This window comes from Callorhinus ursinus, unplaced genomic scaffold (genome assembly GCF_003265705.2).
Source record: "Callorhinus ursinus isolate GAN/ISIS: 27379988/994484 unplaced genomic scaffold, GSC_fseal_2.0 scaffold143, whole genome shotgun sequence".
Taxonomy (NCBI): domain Eukaryota; kingdom Metazoa; phylum Chordata; class Mammalia; order Carnivora; family Otariidae; genus Callorhinus; species Callorhinus ursinus.
The window spans coordinates 170,962-192,179 of NW_027397205.1; the positions used below are offsets into that span (position 1 = coordinate 170,962).

The window sequence follows — 21,218 nt, forward strand, 5'->3', positions numbered from 1 at the left end:
ACTGAAAAATCTCAGCAAGGTTTCAGGTACTCCTGGTTTTAGAAGCCATGCCTAGTTTTTCGGTTAAGGTCAGTCCTGAACCTATTTTTTATACATCTAGGAGTTAAAATGAAGGACAACTGGCTACACATGTCCACTAAAGGGTGAAAAAAGTAGGGTTTTTGCAATGTGCACATGTGCACTAAAGGGTGAAAAAGTAGGATTTTTGCAATGTGCAGTTGCAGCTTAGATGATTTTTTGAAGTTCTTTGTAATTTTTTTTTTTTAAGTAGGCCCCGCGCCTGGTGTGGAGCCCAACACAGGGCTTAAACTCACGACCCTGAGATCAAGACCTGAGCTGAGATCAAGAGTCGGATGCTCAACCTACTGAGCCACCCAGGCGCCTGTTTATAATTTGTTTTTTAATCCCCTGGAATTCCAGCTATGTATACTAATTGCAGAGTTGGGGTCTTCACAATACAATTGGATCAGACCCTTTGGAAATATTCTGTGTCTCAAATGTCCTATGGAGCACACAATCAGCTATGGAATTTTACATCGACTAAAGAGAAGAATGAGTATGGGGTTTGCAGGTACTTGTGTCAAAGCAAGAAGCTGATGGTCTCTCCTTAGGTGGGAATTATGGGAGACAGTCATTTCCCAAATTGTTCCTGGGGTGTGCTTGAAGTCAAAACCCTGTTGCTCATCCCTTGTTTCACTCCTTTCCTGGAAAAATAATTCAGGCAACTCGATGTAGTATCAGGGCTGATCCAATATTACTTCTTTTAAAATGTTGCTGCCCAGGAGTAAAAATCAGGATGGATTTCTCATCTTTCCTGTCATGAAGTAAAGCAAGTAATCTTCCTACAACACACCTGGACTGTTAGCGCACACTGACCCTTTACTATACCTTCAATTTTAAAAGAGGAATTTTCAATGGGAATTCATCTATACAATATCACCAAATTCCCCAGCAAGGCTTTCAAAGCTGTGTATCCTTCAGCACCTTTCCATTTTTCCCATTATATCCCACCATGTGACCTACATTCAAGCCACAGTGGGCTATTGTTTCCTGACTATTATTATGCACTTTCCTGCTTTTGTGCAGTTGCTTAGGCTGTTCACTCATTCTGCAATGCTTTTATAACCTCTTTTTTTCTTTTTTGCTTTTTACTCATTATTTTTAAGCTCAGCTCAAGAATGCCAGGTTGTTTTGAAGTCTTCCCTGACATGCTTATCCTCCTTGTCTCCATGTTGGAATTAATAGCCCCTTCTGCATTTCCAAAGTTATTTATTTACTCCTCTAATTTTAGCATTTGTGTCTTTTTTTTTTTTAGATTTTATTTATTTATTTGACCGAGAGAGACACAGCGAGAGAGGGAACACCAGCAGGGGGAGTGGGAGAGGGAGAAGCAGGTTTCCCACTGAGCAGGGAGCCCGATGTGGGGTTCGATCCCAGGACCCGGGGATCATGACCTGAGCCAAAGGCAGACGCTTAACGACAGCCACCCAGGCGCCCCGCATTTGTGTCTTTATACTGTGCCTTGGAATCTTCTTAGTAAGTTGGAGCTTGTGTTTAGAGACAGCATAGAAGGGGAAGCTTGGGCTTTGAGAATGTCTGAATTCCAAAGCCTGAACTTTGTATTATGTATAGTAATAATGATTATTAACATTTATACATTTATTAAGTGCTTACTGTGTGCCAGATACCATCCTGTGTGCTTTACTTGTATTAACTCATTTAATTCCTAAAACATCCCTATGGAGTAGGTCCCCCATCCACATTTTACGTGTGAGAGAACTGAGATACTGATTGGGTAAATAACTTGGCCAACTTCATTTTCATTCATGTCTAAGTATCCTCTGATTTCCCTGTGACTTCTTTGACCCATTGGCTGTTTAAGAGTATGTTGTTTAATTTCCATATTTGTTAATTTTCCAGTTTTCCTTCTGTCATTGTTTCTTAGCTTCATCTATTGTGGTCAGTGAAGATACTTCATACCATTTCAATCATTTTTAAGTTTATTGAGACTTGTTTTGTGTCCTAACATGTCTGGAGAATGTTCCATGTACACCTGGGGAAAATGTGTATCTTGCTGTTGTTTTGTGGAGAATTCTATATATGTCTGATAAGTCTAGTTGATTTATAACACTGTTGCAACCCTCTGTTTCCTTTTTGATATTCTCACCAAATGTTCTACCCATTGAGTGCGATGTTGGAAGTCTTCAACTATTATTGTAGAACTGTCTTATTTCTCCTTTCAATTCTGTCAATTTTGCTTCTTAGAGATTTTGACTTCCTGATGATCTCTGCTCTATTTTTACTGTTTTTAATCCCTCTCTATCTATAGGTTCCTCTGTATCTGCATGGGGAAAAAATATATATATATATGAAAAAGAATAATCATTTCTTCAACTCTTAACTCCACACACTTTTCCACCTACCATCCTATCTTTCTCTACCCTTTCACAACAGTGTTTTCTACATTTTTTTCCTGCTTTCTTATCTTCTACTCAGTCCTCACACAAATGCAGTCTACTTTCTTTCTCTCTTCTGTACTGAAACTCTGCACTCAAAGTCACCAAAGGTCTTCTCATCTTCCCTAAACAAAAGGGACAATTTAATTTTAAAAATATTTTATTTAAGGGCGCCTGGGTGGCTCAGATGGTTAAGCGTCTGCCTTCGGCTCAGGTCATGATCCCAGAGTCCTGGGATCGAGTCCCGCATCGGGCTCCCTGCTCCTTGGGAGCCTGCTTCTCCCTCTGCCTCTCTCTCGCTCTCTCTCTCTGTGTCTCTCATGAATAAATAAATAAAATCTTTAAAAAAAAATATTTTATTTAAGCATGGTGTTAGAGATTAATGCTTATTTTCCATGGAAGGATGCATCCTTCCATGTTGTGGGACTTCATTAGAATGACAACTCTTTTCTCTGCCCTCACCCTTACTCACTCTTATTTTTCCATCTTCCCTTTCTCCTTGAAAGTTTGCCTTACCACAAAGGGCTGTGTCCTACTTTGCTTTTCCATAATATAAGTTTTCATGTGTACATTGAAATAGATCCCTAGTTTCTAATTGGGTGGGATATTGTCACAAATTCTTGGATTTATTTTTAGGAACACTATTGTCCAAAATTCTTAGTCACATTCATCTGTATCAAATTTGTCGGTAACAAAGATTCTTTTATTCCCCAGCTTTACAGAGATATTATGGACCTATAACATAGGTAAATTTAAGTTGTATAACATCATGATTTGATACACATATATATTGTGAGATGATTACCACTATAAGGTTAGTTAACACCACCATTCCATCACATGATTACCAATTTTTTTGTGGTGATAACATTTAAGATTTACTCTCTTAACAATTTTCATGTATGTAATACAGTATTGTTAGTTATAGTCACCATGCTGTACATCAGATCACCAGAACTTATTCATCTTATAGGTGGAAGTTTGTCCCCATTCACCAGCATTTCCTCTTCTCACCCATCCCCAGCCCCTGGCAACCACCATGCTACTCTCTATTTCTGTGAGTTGTTTTTTTAGATCCCACATATAAGTAAGAACATACAGTATTTGTCTCTCTCCATGTGGCTTATTTCACATGGCACAAGGTCCATTGTTATTGTCCCTAAAGGGAGGATTTCCATTTTTATGGCTGAATAGTATTATTTTGTATATACACCAAATTATCCATTCATCTCATTTGTGGGCGCTTAGATTGTTTCCATGTCTTGGCAATTGTGAATAATGCTTCAGTGAACATGGAGGTAAAGATGTCTCTTTGAGATAGTGATTTTATTTCCTTCAGATATATATCTAGAAATGGGATTGCTAGATCATATGGTAGTTATATTTTTAATTCTTTGAGGAACTTCCATACTGTTTTCTATAGTGGCTAAACCAATTTACCTTACCACCAACAGTGCACAGGGGTTTATTACTACAGGTCTTCCTCTTAGACATGCTTTTGTTACATCCTGCAAGTTTTGGTATGTTGTATTTCCATTTTCATTGTTTTTAAGATTTTTTTAAATTTACCTTTTTATTTTTGATCTGTTGGTTGTTCAGGAGGATGTTGCTTAATTTCCATTTATTTGTGAATTTTCAGGTTTTCCTCCTGTTATCATCAGCTTTTTTTAAAGATTTTATTTATTTATGTTGACAGAGAGAGAGCGGGAGAGAGCCCAAGCAGAGGAGGCAGCAGGCAGAGGGAAATGGAGAGGCGGGCTCCCAGCTGAGCAGGGAGCCTGATGTGGGGCTCCATCCCAGGACCCTGGGATCATGCTGAAGGCAGATGCTTAATGACTGAGCCACCCAGATGCCCCTATCTTCAGCTTAAAGAATTGAATCCTTTTGGATGCCTGGGTGGCTCAGTCCATTAAGTATCTGTCTTTGGCTCAGGTCATGATCCCAGGGTCGTTGCTCAGCAGGGAGCCTGCTTCTCCCTCTGCCTGCTGCTCCCCCTGCTTGAGTCCTCTCTCTATCTCTGACAAATAAATAAATGAAATCTTAAAAAAAATAATTGAATCCTTTAAGAACTTAAAGAACTGAATGATGAATCCTTTCATCATTTCTTGTAGATCTAGTGGTGATGAACTACCTCAGCTTTTGTTTTTCTGGAAAATTATTTATCTCTCATTTATGAAAGACAACTTTGCTGAGTAATGTGTTCTTGGTTGGCAGTTTTTTTTTTTCTTTCAGCACTTTGAATATATCACCCCACTCTCTCTTGGCCTGCAAGATTTCCACTGAGAAATCCATTGATAGCATGGAGGTTCCCTTGTAAGTTACAATCTTCTTATCTTTGCTGCTTTTAAGATTCTCTTTTTGTCTTTGACAATGACAAAGTGTCCTTGAATTTTTTTTTAAAGATTTTTATTTATTTATTTGACAGAGAGAGAGAGAGAGAGAGAGAGAGCAGGAACACAAGCAGGGGGAGTGGGAGAGGGAGAAGCAGGCTTCCCACCGAGTAGGGAGCCCGATATGGGGCTCAATCCCAGGACCCTGGGATCATGACCCGAGCCGAAGGCAGACGCTTAACTGACTGAGCCACCCAGGTGCCCCGAATTTTAGACAGTTTTATTAAAATGTGTCTTACAAAAGCTTGTTTTAAACAATCAAGTCAAAAAATGGGCAGAAGATATGAAAAGACACTTCTCTGAAGAAGACATACAAATGGCTAACAGACACATGAAAAAATGTTCATCATCATCAGCCATCAGGGATTCAAATCAAAACCACATTGAGATACCACCTTATACCAGTTAGAAGGGCAAAAATGGACAGGGAAAGAAGCAACATATGGTGGAGAGGTTGTAGAGAAAGGGGAACCCTCTTACACTGTTGGTGGGAATGCAAGTTGGTACAGCCACTTTGGAAAACAGTGTGGAGGTTCCTCAAAAATTTAAAAATAGAGCTACCCTATTACCCAGCAATTGCCCTCCTGGGTATTTACCCCAAAGACACAGATGTAGTGAAAAGAAGGGCCATATGCACCCCAATGTTCATAGCAGCAATGTCCGCAATAGCCAAACTGTGGAAAGAGCCAGGATGCCCTTCAACAGATGAATGGATCAAGAAGATGTGGTTCATATATACAGTGGAATATTACCCAGCCATCAGAAAGGATGAATACCCAACTTTTACATCAACATGGATGGGACTGGAGGAGATTATGCTAAGTGAAATAAGTCAAGCAGAGAAAGTCAATTATCATATGGTTTCACTTATTTGTGGAACATAAGGAATAGCATGGAGGACATTAGGAGAAGGAAGGGAAAAATGGAGGGAAATCGGAGGGAGAGATGAACCATGAGAGACTATGGACTCTGAGAAACAAACAGGGTTTTAGAGGGAGAGGGGAGGGGGGATAGGTTAGCCTGGTGATGGGTATTAAGGAGGGCACGTACTGCATGGAGCACTGGGTGTTATACAAACACAATGGATCGTGGATCACCACATCAAAAACTAATGATGTATTGTATGGTGACTAACAGAACATAATAAAAAAAAAGAAAAGCTTGTTTTAGGTTGAAATTTGGGGCTGGCCTATGACCTTCATAAACTTGTGTGTCCAAATCTCTCCCCAAATTTGGTAAGTTCTTAGTCATTATTTCTTTAAATAAGATTTCTCCTTTCTCCCACTCTTCTTCTGGGACTCCACTAATGCAGAGATTTTTTTTTAATGGTGTCCCGTAATTCATGTAGCATTTCTTCACCCTATTTCATTATTCTTTCTTATTGCTTTTTACTGAAAGATTTCAAATGACCTTCAAATGTCTTCTTGTTTACTAATTCTGCTTGGTTGGGTCTGCTGTTGAAGCTCTCTTTTGAATTCTTCAGTTCATTTAATGTCTTCTTCAACTCTAGGATTTCTGCTTTTTTAATGGTTTCTGTATCTTTATTGAACTTCTCATTTTGTTTATTTTTCTCTAATTTCATTTACTTGACTGTATTTTCATGTAGTTCACTGAATATAAGAGGATTATTCTGAATTCTTTGTCAGACAGTTCATAGATCTGTTTCTGTAGAGTCAGTCATTGGAGTTTTATTAGTTTCCTTTGGTAAAGTCATGTTTCCTTGATTATTCATGATCCTTGTGGCCTTGTTTTAATGCCTGCACATTTGAGGAATTAGAACCTCTTCTAGTCTTTATAGACTGCTTCTGCAGACAAAGTCCATCATTCAACAACTCATCCAGGGATTCTCGGTGGGCTATCCAGTGGTGTCCATGGTGGGCTTTCTGCTGGATTCTTGAGTGAGCAGGTCTGGTGTCTGGGTAAGCAAGTGGGCAAACCTGTACATGGGGATCCACCTGGTGCCTGGGTCCAAGGAGGCAGGCCTGGAGCCTAGGTTCACTTGGGCCTAATAGGCACCAGGGACCACTGGAGTTGACCTGATGTCTCAGCCCACAGGGACCAGTTGTGTACTAGGGGAAGCTGTGAGCCTGGCTTCACAGGAGCCAGCCTAAAAGCAGGGGCCATTGTGGCTGATCTGGTGCTGGGGAAGGCCAGGCACCTGGGTATGTGGGAGCTATCCTTGAGGCTGGAGCACAGAGGCTGGCCTGGTGCTGGGACAAGCTAAGAGCCTGGGTCCATAAGAACTGGCCTAGAGTTTAAGTCTGCAGGGGCAAGTCTGGCACTGGGGTGGGCTGGGGGATTAGGGCTGCAGGAGCTAGCCTGGTGCTGGGGTGGTTCAAAAGCCTGGGTCTGCAGTACCCAGCCTGGTGTTGGGCCCAGGTGGGAGCCTGAATTCATAGTAGCTGATTGGTTGCCTGAGGTGACAGGAGTCACCTGGGGCTGTGGGAGCTGGCAAGCATGAGGATATGCTGAAACCCTGGGCCACAGAGCCATTCATGGCCTCAGGAGCCAGCCAGCACTATGGTAAGCCAGGAACCTAGGTGAGCAGGAGGAGCCTGCTATGAGCATGGGCCCACAGATACCACCCGAGACCACTGGGGCTGGTTTTTGCCAGGGTGAGCCAGAAGCCTGGGTTCATAAGAACTTTCTGGGATCCTGGTGCCACAGAAGCCACCTGAAGCCACAGGAGTTGGCAGCCACCAGAATGAGTCAGAGGCTAGGGTTTGTGGGAGCCTGCCAAGAGTCTGGTGCTCTGGAAGCTCTCTGGAGTCATGGGAGTCACTTGAGCATGCTGGAGCTGATAGGCACTGAGGTGAGCCAGAAGCCTGGTTTTGTAGGAGCTGATTGTGCGCCTGGTATCACGGGAGATGCCTAAAGCTGTGGATCTAGAAGGCACTGCAGTGAGCTCGGGGCCTGGGTTTGTGGGAGCCTGCAGAGAGCCACTTAGGGCCACAAGGGTTGACCTTGTGCTGGGACAGTTTGGCTCTGGAGTCTGGTGAAATTGGGCACTCACTTCACTCTCCGTTTCCCATAGGAAGGGTATTTCTCCATGCTGGACTACTGGGTTTTGGAGGAAAAGTGATAGAGTTAATGTGAATCTATCTTTCCTACCCTCCTCAATACATCTTTTCTTATTTCTGTGCTTCACCCAGGTGCTGTCGTCCCTCAACTGGAATCCTTGGCTCTTTTGAAGGTATTTTTGTGCATGGATAGTTATTCAAGTTGGTATTTCTGAGGTGGTTGAGCACTAGAAAGCCCTATGCATCTGTGTTGCTGACACCACTCCCTACTTTATTATTTTTACTCATTTTATCTCGAGTATGGGTAGGGGAAGAGGACAGATATTTACTTGGTCCCTCAAACCTCTAATCGTGCAATATCTTAATACATTCTGGTTTCAAAAAATTAAACATCATAAATAAAGACCTCTTTGAGTGAATACAACTCCAATCCCAGTCTCCTTCCTAGAGGCAACACACATATTGTCAGTTTCTAGAACTTTTCTATGCACTGCCTACATACAAAGATATGCAAGTATCCTGAGGATTTTTTAAAGTATTAAATTTTATCATAGTGTATGTATTATTCTTCAACATTTTTTTCAATAGTATGATTTAGAGATTTTTTCCATTTAAGTATATGTCTATTTCTTCTTAGTGCTGTATCAAATTTCATGTATTGCAACATCATTTTTGTTTCTCTGGGTGATTCTGAGTAGACTTCTGGGTCATAGGTACTTTTCATTTTAATAGACATTTGAAATCTCCTTAGAAAGGATTATATCATTTTACACACTATCAGTATAGGAGAGTCCCTGGTTCCCCACACATCCACTAACAGTTCTGAGTATTTGCATATTTAAACATATCTGCCAATCTGATAGATGCAAAATGGTATCACTTTGTTTTAATTAAAATTTTACTAATATTGAAGAAAATATATAAGTTCTGTTAACTCACAGAAAAAAATCAGATGAGGAATATGAATTTCCCCTTTAAGAAAAGACAATTCAGGGGTGGCTGGGTGGCTCAGTCAGTTAAGCGCCTGACTCTTGATTTCATCTCAGGTCATGATCACAGGGTCATGGGATCAAGCCTCGCATTGGGCTCTGCTCTTCTCTCTCTCTCCCCCTGTCCCTCCTCTCTCTCTCTCTCTCAAATAAATAAATAAAATCTTTTAAAAAAGAAAATACAACTCAATTTGTAAGCAGCTAAATGCTTCTTAGCAGCATTTTGGGGGCTATGGAAAAGTCTGAAAAGAAAAATTTTGTTTTGCATGAACTAAGATTCACAAATCCCTGGTATGCCAAGAAAAGATAAGAAGTGCTAAAAAATTTGAGAGTTTACTATTATGAGTTATAAGATATTTTGTTATTTTAATTGTTTCAAATATGTGGAGATACTGTTCAGATAATTATATAAATCATTAATATAAATCATCAATAATAAGTGTGATAAATGATGATTTCACAGTAAGATTACCAAACTTTTCTAAAGAGAAGGGACACAAGGGGAAGTTGTTAACTTATTTATATGTGGGGCAGAATAGAAGGAGGGGTGAAGCTTAAAAGCTGACAGTAGTCAAAGATCAAAAAATGGAGCCAGCCTTTTGTTACACAGACTATAAAATATGTTTTGTTTACCAGTCATGACTAGAAGCTTATACAGATAGGTTTCTATTGTGATTGAAGCAAAATGTCAGTTTGGGTTGATTAAATTTCTCTGAAATACATACTTTTGTTCTGGCATCTTTGTCCCAAAAACTAAATGTATCAGAATATCCTGGAGTTGTAAGTATTCAATAAATCAGTGGCATGGATATCTTGAGTAACTTAAGTATTGGCTTCACTACATCAATAGCAGGGTTTAGTGATTAATATAATGAATATAACATAATGAATATTAATATATTGAATACTGTTATGAATATATTGAATACTGAATTAATATAATGCATACTGTTTTCCAAAGTATTTTCCTTCAGCACTTTTTAGAGCAAAGTTATTAGGCTGACTCAATTTGGCTTTAAACATAGCAGTATGTTTCAAATGATGCCATCACTAAAGTAGAAAGATGACTCATAGCATAGGAGAAAGTATTTGCAAATTATATATATGATATGGGTCTAGTACCCAGAATATAAAATGAACTCTTACCACTCAATAAAAAGACAAATAAAAGAATTAAAAATAGGCAAAGGATTTGAATAGATATTTCTCCAAAGAAGATATTCAAATAATCAATAATGATTCAAATCAAAACCACAAGATATCAATTCATACCCACTAAATAGCTATAATTCTTTAAAAAGTGAATAATAGCAAGTGTTGGCAAGGATGTAGAGAAACCGGAGCCCTCGTACATTCTGGTGGAAATGTAAAAGGGTACACCCACTGTGCAAAGCAATTTGGCATTTTCTCTACCATTTTGACTTATTTTTTTCTGTATGTTTTTAGTTTTTTTTTTCTTAGTGATTACTCTGGCAATTATATTTAATATCTTAAGTGTATAACACCCAGGTTTGAACGAATGTCAGCTTAGTTTCAATAGTATACAAAACTCTATTCCTTTACAACTCTGGTTCCCTCTTTATGTCATTGTCACAAATTAGATCTTTATACATTGTGTATCCATTAACACAGATCTTTAATTATAGTTTTATGCATTTGGCTTTTAAAATGCACTAGAAAAAAAACAAGAAATGACAAACCAAAAATGCAATAATATTGACTTTAAAAAAAATTACTTGACTGTTTTAAAGCAGTTTTAGGTTTACAAAAAAGTTAAGCAGAAAGTACAGAAAGCTCCCATATACTACTTCTCTCCCACCACCCTTTCCCCCACACAGTTTCCCATATTATTAGCATCTTGCATTAGTGTGATATATTTGTTACAGTTGATTAATGAATATTGCTACATTATTGTTAACTGAAGTCTCTAATGTACATTAGTGTTCACCTTTTGTGTTGTACATTTCTGTTTTTTTTAAATTGTGGTAAAATGTACATAACAATATTTGCTATTTTAACCAAATTTATGTGTACAATTCATTGACATTAAGTACATCCACACTGTGGTTCAACCATCACCACTGTCCATCTCCAGAACATTTTTTGTCATCCCAAACTGAAACTCTGTTCCATTAAACAATAACTTCCCACTCCTCACTACCCACTCCTGGTCAGCCACTTACAGCACTATCCTATTTTCTGTCTCTAGAAATTTGCCAACTCTAAATACATCACAAAAGTGAAATCATACAATATTTGTTCCTTTGTGTCTGGCTGTTTCACATAGCTTAGTGTTTTCAAAGCTCATCCTTATAATGTGTCAAAATTTCATTTCTTTGTAAGACTGAATAATATTTTAAAATATAAATCACATTCTGTTTATCCATTCATCTCTGTGTATATTTTGGTTGTTTGCACTCTTTGGCAATTGTGAATAATGCTGCTAAGAACACTGGTTGTACAAATATCTGAGTACCTGCTTTCAGTTCGTTTGGGTATATAACTGGAAGTGGAATTGTTACATCATATGTTAATTCTGTGTTTAATTTTTTGAGGAACCACCATACTGTTTTCCAAAGCAGCTGCACCATTTTACATTCCTACCAGAAATACACGAGTTTCAAGTTCTCCACATCCTTGCCAACATTTGTTGTTTTCAGTGGTTTGATAATACCCATCTTAATGTGTGTGAAGTGGTATCTCATGATTTCGCTTTGTATTTCCGTAATGACTAATGATGTTGATCATCCTTTCATGTTCTTATTGGCCACTTGTATATTTTCTTTGAAAAAGCTCCTATTCAAGAGTTTGGCCCTTAAAAATAAACCCTCAAAATAGGGTTGCTTGGTCTTTTTGTTGTCATTGTTGAGTTTTAGGAGTTCTTTATATATTTTTGATGTTAACCCCTTATCATATTTATGATTCAGAATTTTTTTCTCCCACTCTGTGGGTTGTGTTTTAACTTTCTTCAAAGGGTCTTTTGATGTGCCAAAGATTTTAATTTTGATGAAGTCTAATTTATCTATTTTTTGCTTATGTTTTTGGTGTCATATCCAAGAAATCATTGCCAAACCCAATGTCATGAAGTTTTTCCCTTTGTTTTCTTCTAAAAATTTCAAAGCTTTAGCTCTTAAGTTTGTCTTTGATTGGTTTCGGGTTAATTTTTGTATATTGTGTAAGGTAAGGGTCCAAATTTATTCTTTTGCATATGATTTCCAGTTTTCCCAATACCATTCCTTGAAAAGAATATCTGTTCCCCATTGAATGGTCTTGCTACTCTTGTCAGAAATTATTTGGCCATATATACAGGGTTGATTTCTGGCATCTCTATTCTATTTCACTGGTTTATATGTTGTTTTTAGGCCAGTACTGTACTGTTTAGATTACTGAAGTTATTGTAGGAAGCTCTGTGTGATATTGTGGTTTATAAGAAATATATATTTGGTCTTTATCCATGATTCCTGGCTCACAGCTCCAAAAGCCCTTGGAATTTCCTGAGTGATAAGAGCTATGGGGACATCTTTTGTCATAATATTTGGTCTCTTGTCCTCAATTCCTGAAATCCACTTTAGAGCCATTAACATGAAATGGGTATCATGTTATTCTTAACAAGTACCTTTTTACCACAATTGGGTTTATGTTAATGAGGTGACTTTTGGAAAGTACCTAAGGATGGTGGCTGACTTCCAGAGGAACCAGCCATGTGATTAGAGGGTTGGAACTTTCAGTCCAACCCCCCACCACCCCATCCCACCCCTACTTCCTGGAACTCCTTCCTGGAACTCCTGGAAGTTGAGTCAATCCCCAACGGCCAACAATTTAATCAATCATGCTTACGTAATAAAACTTCCATAAAGACGCAGAAGGACAGGGTTCAGAGAGCTTCTGCATTGGTGAACACATGAAGATTCTGGGAGACTGGAGTGCTGGGAGAGAGCATGGAAGCTCCATACCCATTCTCCATACTTTGCCCTATGCATTTCTTCCTTCTGGCTATTCCTGAGTTATATATATATTTTTATTAATGAATGGTAATCCAATAAATAAAATGTTTTTGTGAGTTCTGTGAGCTGCCCCAGCAAATTAATCAAACTTAAGGAGGGGGTCATTGAAACCTCCCATCTATAGCCTGTCAGTGGGAAGCAGAAATGGTAATCTGGATTTGAGACTGTAATTCAAAGGGGGGGTGGAGTGCAGTCCTGTAGGACTGAGCGCTTAACCTGTGGGATCTCATGTTATTTCCAGGTTGATAGTATGAGAATTGAGTTGAATTGTAGGGCACCCTGCTGGTGTCCAAGCATCTCTTAGTAGTTTTGGAACCCCTCCCACACACACACACATTGGAATTGGTGCCAGAATACCTTTACTTTGAAATTAGGAAGAATGAGTGCCAACTTTTTTTCTTTTTCAAGATTGTTTTGTTAATTTTGGATCCCTTGAGATTCTATTTGAATTTAAGATAGGTTTTTCTGTTTCTGCAGAATATGTCATCGAGACTCTTTTAAAGATTCTATTTATTTATTTATTTATTTATTTTATATTTTAGAGAGAGCAAGAGCACCCCGTGCCACCACCAGCAGGGGGAGGGGCAGAGGGCGAGGGGGAAGGACAAGCAGAATCCACACTGAGCTCAGAGTCAAACTCAGGGCTTGATCTTACAACTCTGAGATCATGACCTGAGCCTAAAATCAAGAGTTGGTCTCTTAACCAACTGAGCCACCCAGGCACCCCTATCATTGGGATTTTGATAGGGATTGCAGTGGATCTTACAGATCACTTTGGGTAGTTAATGGAATCTTACAGTTGATGAGCATGAGATATGTTTCCATATGTTTATGTCTTTAAATTCTTTCAGCAATGTTTTATAGATTTCAGTGTACAGTCTTTGGCCTACTTCATTATGTTCTTATGTATTATATTCTTTTGATGCTATTGTAAATGAAATGGCTTTCTTAATTAATTTTTTAGATTGTTCATTGTTATTGTATAGAAATGCAACCCATTTTGTGTGTTGATTTTTGAATCCTGAAGCTTTGCTGAATTCGTTTATTAGTTCTAAGATTTTTTTGCAGAATTTTTGGGGTTTTCTACATATATGCCATGCCATTTGTGAGCACAGATCATTTTATTTCTTCCATTACAATTTAGATGTCTTTTATTTCTTTGTCTTGCCTTACTGTTACAGCTGAAACCTCCAATACTACATTGAATAGAAGTGGGAAATGTGGACATCCTTGTCTTATTCTCTATCTTAAGGAAAAAGCTTTCAGTCTTTCACTATTGAATATGATCTTTAGATGTGGGCTTTTCATTTTTGGCCTTTATTGTGTGGAGGAAGTTTCCTTCTATTCCTGGATTGTTGAGTGTTTTGATGAAAGGGTGTTGAATTTTATCAAGTGCTATTTCTACATGAATTGAGATGATGATATGTTCTTTGCCTTCATTTTGTTAATGTTGTATGTTGCAATATGATTGATTTTTATATGTTGAATCATCCTTAAATTCCAGAAGTAAACCCCAATTGGCCATGGCGTAGAATTCATTATATATTCTAAATTTGCTTTTTTAGCATTTTGTTGGAGAATTTTACATCAACAGTATAAAACATATTTGTAATTTTCTTTTCTTTTTTTAAAAGATTTTATTAATTTATTTGACAGAGAGAGAGACAGAGAGAGAGGGAACACAAGCAGGGGTAGAGGGAGAAGGAGAAGCAGGCTCTCCGCCAAGCAGGGAGCCCGATGCAGGGCTCAATCCCAGGACCCTGGGATCATGACCTGAGCCGAAGGCAGACGCTTAACGACTGAGACACCCAGGTGCCCCTGTAATTTTCTTTTCTTGCAGTGTTTTTGTCTGACTTTGGTACCAAGGTAATGCTGGCCTATTAGAATGTTAGGAAGTGTTCCTTTCTCCATTTTTTTGGAAAAATTTGGGAAGGCTTACTGTAATTCTCCTTTTATTGTTAATTCAGTACTGAAGGCATCTGGCCCAGGGTGATTTTTTTTTTTTTGGAAGGAAGAGGTTTTTGATTACTTATTTAGTCTTTTTACTAAACATAAGTTTATGCACATTTTCTATTTTTTCATGATTCAGTCTTGGTAGGTTGTGTTTGTTTTTTGTTTGAGTGTGTTCATTTCCCCTAGATTATCCAATTTGTTTGTATACAGTTGTTCATAGTATCCCTTTATAATGCTTTTTATTTCTGTGAAATTTGTAAGGTTTCCATTTTCATTTTTGATTTTAGTAATTTAAGTCTTCTGGGTTTTTTTTTCTTAGTTAATCTAGCCACAGGTTTGTCAAATTTGTTGATCTTTGGAAGAACTAAGTTTTGGTTTCATTGATCTTCTCTGTTGTTTTTCTATTCTCTATGTTTATTACTTTCTCCCATCTATTGGCTCTGGGTTTCATTTGGTATTCTTTTTCTAATTCCTTAAGGTATATGGTTTAGTTGCTGGTTTGAGATCTTCTTTTTTAAATGTAAGTAATTAGAACTATAGCACTGCTTTTCCTGCATCCCATAGGTATTGGTATGTTTTGTTTTAATTTTCATTTCCTCAGTTATTTTCTGATTTCCTTTGTGATTTCTTCTTTGGCCTGTTGGTTGTTGAAGAGCATATTATTTAATTTTCACTTATTTGTGAAGTTCCCAATTTTTCTTCTCTTATGGATCTTTAGTTTCATTCCAATTGTGATCAGAAATGGTATTTTGTATGGTGTCATCCTTTTAAAAAATATTAAGATTTGTTTTGTGGTCTAACATATGGTCTATTCTGGAGAATGTTCCATGTGTACTTGAGAAAAATGTGTATTCTGCTATCATTGGATGGCATGTTTTGTATATGTCTATTAGATCCGGTTAGTCTATAGTGTTATTCAAGTCCTCTATTTCTTTACTGATCTTCTATCTGGTTTTCTATCCATTATTGAAAGTGGGGTTACTGATATCTTTAGTTATTAGTATAGAACTGTCCATTTCTCCTGTCAATTCTGTGATTTTTTAAATATATTTTGGAAATCTGATGTTTTGTGCATATGTTCATAATTGTCACATCCTCTTAGTGAATCGGCCCTTTATTTTCGATATATAATGTTGTCTCTTCTAACAGTTTTTGACTGTTTCTTTTTATTGTTCCTATAACAAATTACTACGAATATTTTACTACAAATATTACTACAGATTATTATCTTAGTGTTCTGTAAGTCAAAAAGTCCAAAATTAGTCTCACTGGGCTAAAGTGAAGGTATCAGCAGGGCTGGTTCCTTCTGGAGGTTGTAAGATGACAATCCATTTCCTTGCCTTTTTGAGCTTCTATAGTCTGCCTGCATTCCTTGGCTGATGGCCCTTTCCTTGCATCACTCTAACCTTTGATTCCATTGCCCCATCTCTGTCTTCCATCTTTCACCTTCTTGTCTCCCTCTTTTAAGGATCCTGTACTTACATTGGCCCATCTGCATAATCCAGGATAATTAATTTTCCCATCTCAAGATCCTTAATTTAGTTACGTTAGCAAAATAGCTTTTTGCCATGTAAGGTAACATACTAATAGGTTCCAGGGATCAGGACATTGACATATTTGTTGGGGGGGCATTATTTAACCTACCACACTACTTATCAGTAAAGGCAGTAGTCACAGAAAAGGTAAAGCAAGTTCCAGATGGGTAAATAAATGCTGTGGTAAAGCAGGCTACTCATATACTTTGGGTTTTGAGCATTATATAGACATCTTTGACAGACTTACATCCAGTCATCACCATGTCACCATCCATGAATTAATAAAAGGGTATGTTATAATAAGTAAAAACAGATGAGTGTCAAACTCCCCAGATTTCCTTAACAAAGTGAAATTTGACCGCTCTAAGTTTCACCTCACAATGAACTATAAAACAACTTGGAAACATGTCCTTTGGTGGAGTTCCTGGAAATATGATAAGGGTTCATTTTAACACTCTCTTTTCCATGATAATCCACTGTTATGGGCTGAGTTGTCCCAAATTCATATGTTGAAGCCCTAACCTCTGGTATCTCAGAATATGATTATATTTGGATACAGGGCATTCAAAGAGGTGATTAAGTTAAAATGAGGCTATTAGACTGGGCCCTAACCCATTTCTACAAGTGCCCTTATAACAAGTGCAAATTTGAACACACAGACACCAAACATGGACACACACAGAGGAAAGACCATATGAGGACATAGCAATAAGGTGGCCATTGAAAGCCAAGAAAGAGGCCTCAGGAGAAACCAAACCTGCTGACACCTTGATCTCAGACTTCCAGCTTCCAGAACTGTGAAAAAATAAATTTCTGTTGTTTAAGCCACCCAGTCTGTAGTATTTTATTATGGTAGCCGCAGCAAACCTATACATTCTCAAACTTTCATTTATTGACTCAGCATCTTATATTAGCCTGAGAAAAAAGAAGCCCCGTCTTTGTGGTAAATGGGTAGAATTTTGTGGAAGTTTCTTTAAAATTCCAAACTGTATAAATATTACCAAACCTACAGCTTTTTTTTTTTTTTTTTTTTTTTTTAGTATTATGTTCTAGTGTGGTAGCTTTCCACCTGCTTTAGATGGCAGAAGAGGGGGGGAAAAACACTGTGTGGGACACTTTTACCTTCACCAGCACAAAATATTATCTCCCAACAAAATAGTCTAAAGATTTTTTAATGGGGTGCTTCTAAGTCTATTTGGTCAATGATAGATGCATAAAGCATAATAATTCTGCCCAGATTTTAAATTATGGTATAAACTGATATGATTTATATAACCAACAACAAAAAACACCTCAGGGTTCCAGAGGCATTTATATATTCAGCAAATATTTATTGAGCAATCTATTATGTGGCAGGCACTATTTCTACTTGTTGGGATTATATAGAATAGAATATTCATGGAGCTTACATTTAAGAATGGAGGGAAACATAATAAAGTCAATATATAAAATATGTAATATAACATTTAATAGTGATAAATGCTATGGAGAAAAATAAAACAAAGTATGGGGATAAAGGATATTTAAAGGGGGAATACAGTTTTAGATTGAATAATCAGAGAAATTCACTCTGAGCAAGTACCTGAATGAAATGAGAGAATGGACCATGAAACTATCTTAGGGAAAAGCATTATAGGCAGTGGGAACAACAAATGCAGAGCTTCTTGGGTAGGGATATGCTTGGCTTGTTCAAGAAATAGCAAGGAGGCCAGTGTGGCTCAAATGGAGCAAGCAAAGGGAAAATGGTTGGACATGAGTGTAGAGTGGTAGCCAGGGGCCAGATCTTATGAGATATTGTAGGCCATGGAAAGAAGTTTGGGTACTATTCTAAAGGTTATGGGGAGTCACTAGAGGATTTTGACAAGGGGATCAGCATGATATGACTTATGTTTTTAAGGGATAAATCTGGCTACTGTGAGGAGAATGGACCCTAGGGAAACAAGAATGAAAACGGAGAAAAATTTGGAGGTAGTAAGCAATCAGTGGTCTAGGTAAGAGATGATAGTGGCTTGGACTAAGGTGTTAGCTGTTAGGTGTTGGACTAAGGTGTTAGACACTTATGGTGATATGTGTCCAGCTTTGGCATATATTTTGGAGGTAGAACCAATTAATGTTGTGGATGAATTGAATATAAAGTAAGAGAGAAAGAGGGATCAATAATGATTTTGAAGCTGAGCAACTGAGTAATCATTTATTAAGATGGGTGAAGACTGGGAGGAGCAGGTTTTAGGGGGAATCTCAGGAGCTCAGGTTAGAACATGTTGAATTTGAGATGCCTTTTATATATACACGTGGAGATGAAAAGTAGGCAGTTGGATATATGAGTCTGGGATTTTTGAGAGAGATCCAGATTAGAGATAGAAATTTGAGACCTATCAAGGTATAGATGGTATTTAAAGCTATGAGACTTGATGAGATCACTAAGGAATATAGATAGTGTATGTAGTAAGGGAAGAAGTTCAAAGATTGAACTCTGGGACATTTCAATTTTGAGATACAGGAGATGACAATGAACTAGCAAAAGCAACAACAAAAAAGAAAGCTAAGAATGTGCAGTCAGGAGTAGCCAGTAAAGTAGGAGGAAGAACCAGGAGAGTATGGTGTCTTGGAAGCTAAGTCAAGATATTTCAAGAACAGAGTTTTCAACTTCGCCCAACACTACTGATAGGTAAGGGGACCAAATATCCCTATTTTCCCAGGACAATCCTAGTTTATGTCTTTTGTACGGGAATAACTTGTTAACAACACCCTTTTTTACTCTCAGAAATGTTTTGATTTGAATGATATATGGTCACTAGGATGGTAGATCGAGATGAGGATTGAGAATTGATTATTGGATTTACCAACATAAAGATCATTAGCAATCTTGACAAGCAGTTTCAATAGACCAATGAAACTTCATTGGATGTTGGGGATGAAAGAATAGAGTGGTATCAAGAAAAAGGGAGGAGGGGCACCTAGGTGGCTCAGTTGTTAATCATCTGCCTTAGGCTCGGGTTATGATCCCAGGGTCCTGGGATCGAGCCCCGCATCAGGCTCCCTGCTCAACAGGAAGCCTGCTTCTCCCTCTCCCATTCCCCCTGCTTGTGTTCCTGCTCTCGCTATGTCTCTCTGTCAAATAAATAAATAAATAAAAAATCTTAAAAAAAAAACAAAGAAAAAGGAGTGTCATGGTAACTATAGACCACTGTTTTGAGGAATTTTGCAGCTAAAGAAATGGGGTAGGAGATAGTACAGTGTGTTTGAATGTTGATAGGGATGTTTCACTAGAGAGGGAAAAGAATTTTTTTTAAAGACTTTATTTATTTACTTATTTATCAGAGAGAGAGCGAGAAAGCACGCACAAGCAGGGGGAGCAGCAGGCAGAGCGAGAAGCAGGCTCCCCACTGAGCAAGGAGCCCGATGCGGGGCTCAATCCCAGGATCCTGGGATCATGACCTGAGCTGAAGTCAGATGCTTAACCGACTGAGCCACCCAGGCATCCTTAGAGAGGGAAATTTTTATGATAAAGGAGAGAAAGAAGAAAATTTTGGAACAATGACCATGAGTAGAAGAGATGGGACATCATCCAATGGACACATGTAGAGGCTGACTTTAAAGATAGGAGCATGGCCAGTTCATTCACAGAACATTAGAAAAGGCAGAATTTATGGGCACAGATGCAAGTGGTGAGTAGATATGGTGGTAGGAGTCTGTGGAGGTTCTTTTCAAATTGCTTTTGTTGGGCGCCTGGGTGGCTCAGTTGGTTAAGCGACTGCTTTCGGCTCAGGTCATGATCCTGGAGTCCCGGGATCGAGTCCCGCATTGGGCTCCCTGCTCAGCAGGGAGTCTGTTTCTCCCTCTGACCCTCCCCCCCTCATGTGCTCTCTCTCTCTCATTCTCGCTCTCTTAAATAAATAAATAAATAAATAAATAAATAAAATCTTTAAAAAAAACAAAAAAAACAAATTGCTTTTGTTTTTTCAATGGAATAAGCAAGGTCATCAGCTGAGATAGTAATTGGGGTCTGAGGAGAGAAGAGAAGGTGTGATATCTTTTTTTTTTTATTAAGGTGAAATATATGTGACAAAATTTTCCAATTCAACCATTTTTAAGTAAATAATTAAGTGGCATTAATTATATTCACAGTTATACATCCATTACCACTATCTATTTCAAAAATTATTTTTTTATATTTTTTTAAGATTTTATTTATTTTGACAGAGAGAGAAAGACAGCAAGAGAGGGAACACAAGCAGGGGGAGTGGGAGAGGGAGAAGCAGGCTTGCTGCTGAGCAGAGAGCCCGACATAGGACTCAATCCCAGGACCCTGGGATCATGACCTGAGCCGAAGGCAGATGTTTAATAACTGAGCCACCCAGGTGTCCCTCAAAAATTTTTATCATCTGTTATGGGTTGAATTGTGTCCTCCAAAATAGATATGTTAGAGTCCTAACATACACAAAATTCAATTCAAGATGGATTAAAGACTTCAAACATGTGACCTGAAACTGTAAAATTCCTAGACAAAAGCATAGGAGAAAGTCTTCTTGATATTGTTCTTGGAAGTGATTTCTTGGATATAACACCAAAGCCACATGCAACAAAAGCAAGAATAGACAAATGACACTACATCAAAATAAAAAGCTTATGCACCACAAAGGAAATAACAGAATGAAAAGGCGAACTACAGAATGAGAGAAAATGTTGACAAACCATATATCTAGGGGGCTAATACCCAAAATATATAAGGAATTCCCACAACTCAATAGCAAAAAAAAAAAAAAAAAAGAAAAGAAAAAAAAGAAAGAAAAGAATAAAAAATGAAAAATAGGCAAAGGGCTTGAATAGACATTTCTCTACCCTCTTACACTGTTGGGAATGCAAACTGG

General features: G+C 38.1%; 1 protein-coding gene across 2 annotated transcripts in view; it reads left to right on the forward strand.

Annotated features, from left to right (window-relative positions):
• Window positions 1–8,022: 8,022 nt before the first annotated feature.
• GPRASP1 (G protein-coupled receptor associated sorting protein 1) overlaps window positions 8,023–21,218 on the forward strand; it is a 37,358-nt gene continuing 24,162 nt past the window's right edge. For both annotated transcript variants that reach the window (XM_025855347.2, XM_073890368.1), the window contains exon 1: window positions 8,023–8,039. The gene's annotated coding sequence lies outside the window, so the exon portion shown is untranslated. The remainder of the gene's footprint in view (window positions 8,040–21,218) is intronic.